This window comes from Homalodisca vitripennis, chromosome 4, assembly GCF_021130785.1.
Source record: "Homalodisca vitripennis isolate AUS2020 chromosome 4, UT_GWSS_2.1, whole genome shotgun sequence".
In the NCBI taxonomy this organism is placed as follows: Eukaryota; Metazoa; Arthropoda; class Insecta; order Hemiptera; family Cicadellidae; genus Homalodisca; species Homalodisca vitripennis.
In genome coordinates this window covers 115,952,419-115,961,173 of record NC_060210.1, presented here as the reverse complement: position 1 = coordinate 115,961,173, position 8,755 = coordinate 115,952,419, and positions in this window count along the sequence as shown.

The following is an 8,755-nucleotide window of genomic DNA, read 5'->3' as shown; positions in this document are numbered from 1 at the left end:
TTTTGTTGTCTAGGCCGGAGTGGAGGTGTGATTGCGTTTGCTGCAGGCAAAAGCATGTTGATGATGGACAATCTAAAGTGGTACAGCGATCTTTTCCTTGGGTTGGTTTGTAAATAAAGTTTGAAGGAGTTCACACCAACAACGTCTGAAGGAAATGGACGAAGATCTTTTTGTACCAGCGAATTGATTTGTGTTCGAAGGCATAATAGCTCATAAGCTGATCATTTCGGTCCACACCCTTCATATGGGCGTTGTACTGTATTATGGGCAAGAGGCTTTTTGGCGAGGTTGGTTATACCTATTCATTGAGATTGCCCAATCATTCTCAAACTCTGTGGATAGGTACAACACCTGACGCTTGTCGCACCATTTTGCTATCAAAACACCATTGGCGTACCGTTCTGCCTTTTCTCCTCTGGCAAGACGAGCTGTCTTGAGATCTAGCGGAACATGCTTTCGGTCCTGAGCGCATTGTGCCGGTGCAGTAGGTTTTCTCACTCAGTAACTCGGTTGCAAGGGGTAACTGATATAATAATTATCCATATACAATGAATGGCCCACCCCAAGCATTCCCCTCATCAAATACTTGACTACTTTGCTAGCATGACCTTTTCCTCCAAGTTCACCTCCCTTCCCAGAATACACAGTGAAACTTACACAAAGTCCATCCGGTTCACATAACGAGTAAATCTTGATACCAAATTTTATGGCGCTTTCCTTGAATGTATTGTCGAAAGTGCAGACGTCCTCTCCATAGCACCATTCCTTCATCAATCGACAACTCTCGACTTGGGTAGTAGATGGTTTTCATCTTTTGATTGAAATAGTCAATCAAAAGCCTGACTTTGTAGAGGTGATCATCAGGTACAGTCTCTTCGTCACTTTCATAAAAATTTAAACATCTTAGGATCAGGAGAAATCTGTCCTCTGCTCATTTGGGATCTCACGAATCCAAAATTAAACATACGATCAGTTTTCCAGTAATCGTTTAGACGATTGATTTTTACAGTTCCCATGTGAAAGATTAGCCCGAAAAATTTTTTCAGTTCAAGCCACTGTCAGTTTCCTGCCAATTATTTATTCTTGATTTTATTTTGAGGTTAGGGGAAAATAATATTTCCCAGGCATTTTTGTTAGTGGCAGACACACAATTTTTTCTAACAAGGTAATCATCAAGTAGTAAAAAAAACCAATCGATAGGATCGTTTGTTCCGGGGGCAGGTACAAGCAATTTGTTTTTCTTTTGTGAAGGGAATTCTTCGCATACCTGCAGTACGAAGTGACCATATTGGGTCAGAAATCACTTGATCAGCTTCCTGGTCATCCGTGTCCTCATCCTCGATGTCCACAGGGCGCCACCACATTGACAATAGGCGGCGCGTCAAGCTGGGCTTGGTCAATGTCACTCTCCCGGGCCGGCAGACGCCACAGAATCGTCAGAACTACTTTCCACATCACTCTCACTCAAATAGTGTCTTATTTGGCTAGAACTAGGACCATCCATTGTTCACAACGAAGTTTCACAGCCCCTACAACTATAACAATACACCAAACACACACAGATTAGCCGATGAACTCAACCCGAACCACGTGGAACAACAAACAAGGGTACTCTACAACGCGGCGCGAAATATACCTTCCTCACGCAGAAGCTGAAACAGCACTGACGTTGTGAAATCTAGAAGGTGGCGTGACACCGTCCCGGTGCCGAACGCACCCGAGGACACCCGAAGCGCGGCACCGTGCGGTGCCAGCCGCATTCAATGTGTTAAAGGATATTATTTAATCAAAAAATTAAATAAAATAAGCCTAGACAATCACTGAACTTTTAAAACTCTTCAAACGAATAAAAAGGATGTTCCATAAGGCATTTTTAAGATTTTGTTTGAAAAATTGATTTTTTTCTTTTTGTATAATTTTGGGGGCTATTAAATACACATATTTTGAGCCCATGTAGGTTGTTATCTTTTATATAATTCCAAGTTATGGTTCCAATGGATTAACATATTCCTGGTATTATAATAATGAGTTACAGGATTGGCCTTCATATTATATTTTGTGTTTTTTCCGGTTTAAATTGTAAAATTTTATTATTTTTAGTTTAGAAAATAGGTGCTTTATGGTTTCTTTCCACTTTAAATATAATATTGTCCCGGTTGCTTTAAAAAAATATTTTTAGGATTGTCAAAATTTTTTTAAGTTGCACCGTAGACTATATGACTAATATATAGATTACGTATATAGTATATAACTAATATGAGAATGAATAAAAGTAAATTTTATTCAAAATGTCTTGGTTGCATATTTTTTGACATTTTTTTGAGGGCATGTAGAGGGTATTTGGTTCGTAATAGATTGCACGTCGTGTTTGTTCAAACTTAAACTTTTATCAATTAATAAGCCCAGAAATGTTGATTCTTCTAATATATTTGTATTGCCAATCTTATGTCAAACTTAAAATTGTATTTAGATTGATATGTTTTAAGTTGTATGAATTTGGTTTTACTGGGAGATTGTTTCACTTGAAAACGAATTGAGTATAGAGAGTTAATAGCAGATTTTTCAACTATTTTTGGATCTTTTTCCTCACCAACAATGTTTGTGTCATCAAAATATAAATAAAGGTTATTTACTACAATTATGTCTGGTAGCTCTATTAAATAGCAAGTGTCCCAATATTGAGCCTTGGGGAACACTGTATTTGATAACTTTTTGTTCAGAATATTACCTCTATTTTCCATGTTTTTGTATGTTAATTCACATACTGGTTCCGATTAGTCAATTAAGTACTTATAGCCTTGTAAATAATATACATTTTCTATTAAACCAAATGTTGTCAATACTGAGTCAATTCTTTAACCTTCTCATGTTATAAACTTCACAAAAAGGATTTAGGTAGGACTTTGGGAGTTGTTATAATTTTTCATAATGAATTGAAAGAAAAGTCTCAGACGTTTACTAACAAAGCTATTGGGAGCATTGAAATGTAATGATATATTTGTAAACATTGTATTAACTTAAAAAACTCAAAATGATAATTTTTCATAACAAGTTTTGTTATTTCAAATAGACCTACAATAATGCCCATCGGATTTGGCTATGAACATGTCAGATGTGAACGAAGCAAAGTGGGCTAAGGTTAACACAGCACAGTGTGGACCAAGGTTAAAATTGCACAGTGTGTAGACACTCTCAAGTGTCTGGTACTTATCTCCATCCTTGTCACCATCCAAACCTTCACGGTTTACACATAATATTACGTTCATAGTGATTGCGTAAATGTGTGCTAATGATGTAATATTACGCATTGTTATATTGTTCGTGTTTTATTCTATGTTCCATAATACTCTCAGAACACAAGAATTTCAAAACACAACTATAATCTTTGGACAATTCCCTACAATGTTTCTCCACAGAAAATGTTCCTGAAAGAAATAATAAATAACTTCCTTGTTTACAAAGAACAAAGTTGAAAAATTAAATCCTTTTTTAAACGTTGTTTAAAGTTTTTTGCATTTGTACAAGAACTTAATTAACATTAAAGTTTTTTAATGTATAGTTATTTGTAAATCCGGGTGAATTACACTATATTTTTTACATCCATAACTCATTTAATACAATAAGAAACGTAGCATAAAGTTAACCAACTTGGTACAACGTATGTAACCAAACTTACATAACTTACTTGGTGTGTGTTTTATGTATATTTGGTACGTATTTATATATATATAATGTACAGTTTAAAACTATAGGAATTCATCTAATCACTTAATTAGCAATTAATTTTAATTAAATAATCAAGCAGATACCTAATCCATTACATCTTGTTACGAACACTAATTTGTATGGTACACAACGAAATAGGATATAAAATTAAATTAACAAATGTTAAACATCAACAAAGAAATTTGCTGTAACTATAATAACATTTTATGACACTTATAATAACACTATACAGAAAAGATTCACATTTGTATCTAATAAATAGCCAAGATTTAAATCAACAGTGCAATTTGAAATCAAAATACAAATCTTGACAATAAATCCGACTATATACTGAAAATATTATTAGAAGATTGAACTCGGCATGTTATCAAATGCTAGTGTTACGAAATTCAATTAATTTGGAAACCAGAATAATAATTTACTACTCTTTCTTTTTTTCAATAATTCAATATGGTATTGAATTTTGGGGATCATCTTCTGACTTTGATAAAGTTTTTAAGATCAAAAAAAAAATTATGAGATTAATGACCTTTTCATCATTTGGAACTTCTTGCCAACCTCTGTTTAAAGAATTAAAAATCCTATCAGTTCCAAATTTATACATTCTGAAAACCCTACTAATAGTACAATCCAATTTTGAAAGCTTATCAAGTGATAACTTTGATCATAATTACAATACAAGATTTAAAGCTAATTTTCAATATCCCATACATCGACTGCGTCTGGTAGAAAAAACTCCAATATACACGGCAAAAAAACTATACAATAAGTTACCTCAAAAATATAAACATTTAATCAATTCAAAAACATTTAAAAGCAAACTAACAGATTTTTTGTTGGAAAAAACTATTATAGTGTTGATAAGTATTTAATGGATCCTGAATTTTAAATTTGTGTTTTAACATAGATTACATTAAATTTGTTAAGCTGTCTTGACCTCTTATATGTATGTTTATTATGTTTATGTGGGTTGTGATGTGCATATGTATGAATGTATATGTGTATGTATATTATTACATTAATTTATGACAATGTTACCTGTTTCTATAGCAATGCTATGTATAAACGTTGATGTAACAATAAAGACTGATTCTGATTCATACATAACATTGAAAAAGGTCAAATCCTTGGTCAAGTTGTAGCCACTCACCTTTTCCCCAAGAAGTTGTCGAGAATTTCACAGAAAATGTCAATTCTACTCGACAGAAACCTCATCACACAGTTGATGAACTGAAGCAGAACAATCTCCTGTAATATGACAGAGGAAAGTATCAATAATCTGTTATTGGAAGAAGGTGCAGGGTCCATAAATTACACTATAATATGTCACTATTTGATTTCTCATCTGGCTATGTTTTTTAAAAATTAAAAACAGTTACATCTTTAACTATAGATGGCTATCTTTAATATGTTTTTTTTATAGAAGGTATAAAATTCATACCTTACAAAATTTTAGTCTAGTGCCTTTTTACATCAATAATCTGGTTTATCATCTCAGGTTTCAAAATGGAGGACTTTAAAAATGGTACAACTGAAAAATGAGTAATTTTATGAAAATGTATAAAATGAATGTTAACATGTTCATGACAACAGTACCCCATCAGGTATACGTGATCTTTCACTACTGCAGTCGCGTACACACTACTGAACATAACAGCGCGTCCCCATTCATAAAGTGCGTCGTGCGCAAAATGGGGTACACGTTATGCATTTCCTTGTATTCCTGTCTAGGTGGTTTGGTTAATTTGATCTCATGCTTAAATAATTACATCAAACTATCATGTACTGTGTTGGGCGCATAATTGCTTAATTTTTAACATAAATTAATTTTTACATACCCCTTTGGGTAAATGGAGAAACATTGAAAAATCATACCGAAATAATTGTTTTGTGTAAAATTGAGAAGCCTACATACTTTTCTTGTTATACTTAGACATTTAGTAAAAAAAAAACAACTATTATAGTTGTTTGCCATTATTATTGAATTTTACAGACATAAAATGTCCGGAAATTAGTCGTGGTTGTGATTGCGTTAAAATATAAGTTTCTATTTTTAACACCAAGTTTATTTTGCAACAAAAATAAAAAGTAAGTAATAAAGGTTTTACAGAGCACCATTCCTCACTTAAAGGGCACTAACCGAGTTATTTATGTTGATTAATTGCTTAATCACAACTGAAATCACAAGCTCGTTGTTGCTATTTGATAACTAAGAAATTTGTTTGTATGTATTTTGTATATTGTTTTGGTGAATTGTTCTTGAAATGATATTTTACTTGTTTATATATTGTCAATTAACACTCCTTATAAAGCATAATTGGTTGGTCTGCACAATTTTATGATTATATTTTTGTTCTCACTAAATGGGTTGGTTTACTGGATAAAATCAAGAACAAAGATCCAGTAATTTCAGCTATTAAATGTAATTATCAGCTTAAAATTTAACCTTGGAAATGTTGACTGACCCACTTAGTGCCGATTGTGTAACTTTCCACTTTTATTTCTCAAATCCATAACACTATATAAATTTGTTGTAATAATAATGCGTTAAAATATAAGTTCCTATTTTTAACACCAAGTTTATTTTGCAACAAAAATAAAAAGTAAGTAGTAAAGGTTTTACAGAGCACCATTCCTCACTTAAAGGGCACTAACCGAGTTATTTATTAATAATATTATTATTCATTATAATATATAATAATTATAATATATATATATATATATATATATATATATATAATAATATATAATATAATAATTATAATATATAATTATTCATTATTAATAATAATGAATAATTTTCATACAATATGGCTGTTTCGAACTTTTTTAACTTGTCATATTTTATTATAATGTAAATACTTTTATGTAGTATATTTTTTCACATGTCAAGTAATAAACACAATATATGCTATAAAAATATATATATATTTTTTATGAAATTTACAAAGCAACCCTGTAAACCTACAAAAATTAGTGCTTTAGAATTTCTGATGAGACGCTTCCAGGGAAATGAAAATCCCCTAGAGGACTTTTTTTAGCAATGAAAGTTTAACATAATTGATTTAATTTACTAAATTCAGAGAGTGTAAAACACATAACACTCCTTTAGAACATTTAGGGCAAACATAGAAATAACGGATTTAAATACAAAACAATTATGTATAATTTTACTTAAATACTTTTGCAGTACTCATCATATAATGTAAATTACCTGGAATAGAGCTGACACAATAATTTACCTTGAGGGACGAGGACAAAAGTAAGAGGGGAGCCAAAGTTTGAATTGTTTCCAATATGAAGAGCAAGGAAACAGGTATTTTGGGACTCTTCATCAGAATTACAATCAGTTACATTAAAATGTGAAAGAGCTGTTAGCTAGTTGTGGGCAGGGAATGAATGTGCAAGGGTAATCTATTCATTCTTAGCTTCACAAAACTACATTTTTTTAAAATTAAGGATTGGGTTGCGAATAATTTTTAAACATATTTACTTGTGTTGATTTAAAGGTACAATTCTCAAAACATTGAACGGCAGTACCATCTTGAAAATTTACAGTATATCAAAAAGTTGTAGAAATAAGTTACTGTAAATGATTTCATTATTTTCAACCCCATTCCTGTCATGCTCTATGGTGAATAATAATCAAGATATAACCAATAATTTTTGACAATATGAACAGTTTCCGCTTGAAAGTTTAAGAGATTTCTTAATGAAAAATCTTATAAAGTTTCATTAATTATTAAAGAACTTATCTAAGACGTAAAAAACTAACGCCGTAAAACGTTTAGTTTGATATTATCACGGACTTACTGGTATTTACACTGTTAATTAATACTTCTTACAAGAAGAAGTTCAGATTAAAAGATAAATTACATATTTGGAACGTTAGGAACAAACACTGTAGTATACTTAACCATTTAGTGTAAAAGATATCAGCATTTGTTGTTACGTTATGTAACAAGTAACTGAAACAATAATTTGTGCTGCTTGGTTGATCAAAGAAAATTTCCAACTTCTCAATGGTTCTCAGAAAATTTTCTGATGTATCCAGATATTCCAGTTTCATAAACTCTAACAGTATGACTACAAATATTGTGTTTATGTAGAAAAAATATATTTTAAAACCAAATTTAAAATCTTTAATTTATAATTATGCGTCAACTGGAGTAAAATGATCTTGCCTTATTGTATTTTCTGTGGAAATCTGCTGATACTTTAAAATTGGCAATAAAGGCTTTTAAATGGCTTATGTTGTTAACATGAAACGTCAACTTAAGACGTCTCAGTGTTTTCGAACCATACTAAAATTGTTTCTAAATATTGGCAAAGAAGTAAATTTTTCAAAATATATATTAAATTAATTATGACTATGTGCATAATTTACAGATATTAAACACAGAATTCAATATTTGCTGATGATATCAAAGAGGGGGGGGGGCTTTTTTGTATAGTTGGGAATTGATGAAATAATTTTACTGTTCTATCTTGATACTATCATTGATAGATATTGTGTGAATGTTAATTGAATAATCTAAGAGCCAGATTATGAATTTTACTTGTGGTTACTTCAGTTACCTATTCAATGGTTAGGATAAGTGTGGTTTTGACTCCTTCCCTAAAGTGACAAATGTAACTATTAATAAGATATTTGTCTGTGTTCCATTGTTAGTAAAATTATATATGCCATGTTACATATGGTCTGTGATTGAAAAAAGAAACATGGAAGAATAGCTGGACTAAATCATACTAACAATAGACAAGTCTATGTACCACTTCGAGGGTTCATTGAATTTCCCGTAGATCACATCTTTCGAATCGTAGATCGAATCCTTCATCTTGTTTGTTAACTGTATTAATTGTTAAATTAATTACCAGACAACCAGTGTGCCTTAAGTGTTTAGTTGTAAGTGAAACTGTAAATAAGAAAACTAGATAAATATCCTATAAACTATTAATTAATATTTCATAACAAATGAACTTATTTTCAGATCAATTTAATGGTCAATAAATTGTACACGTGTACGTT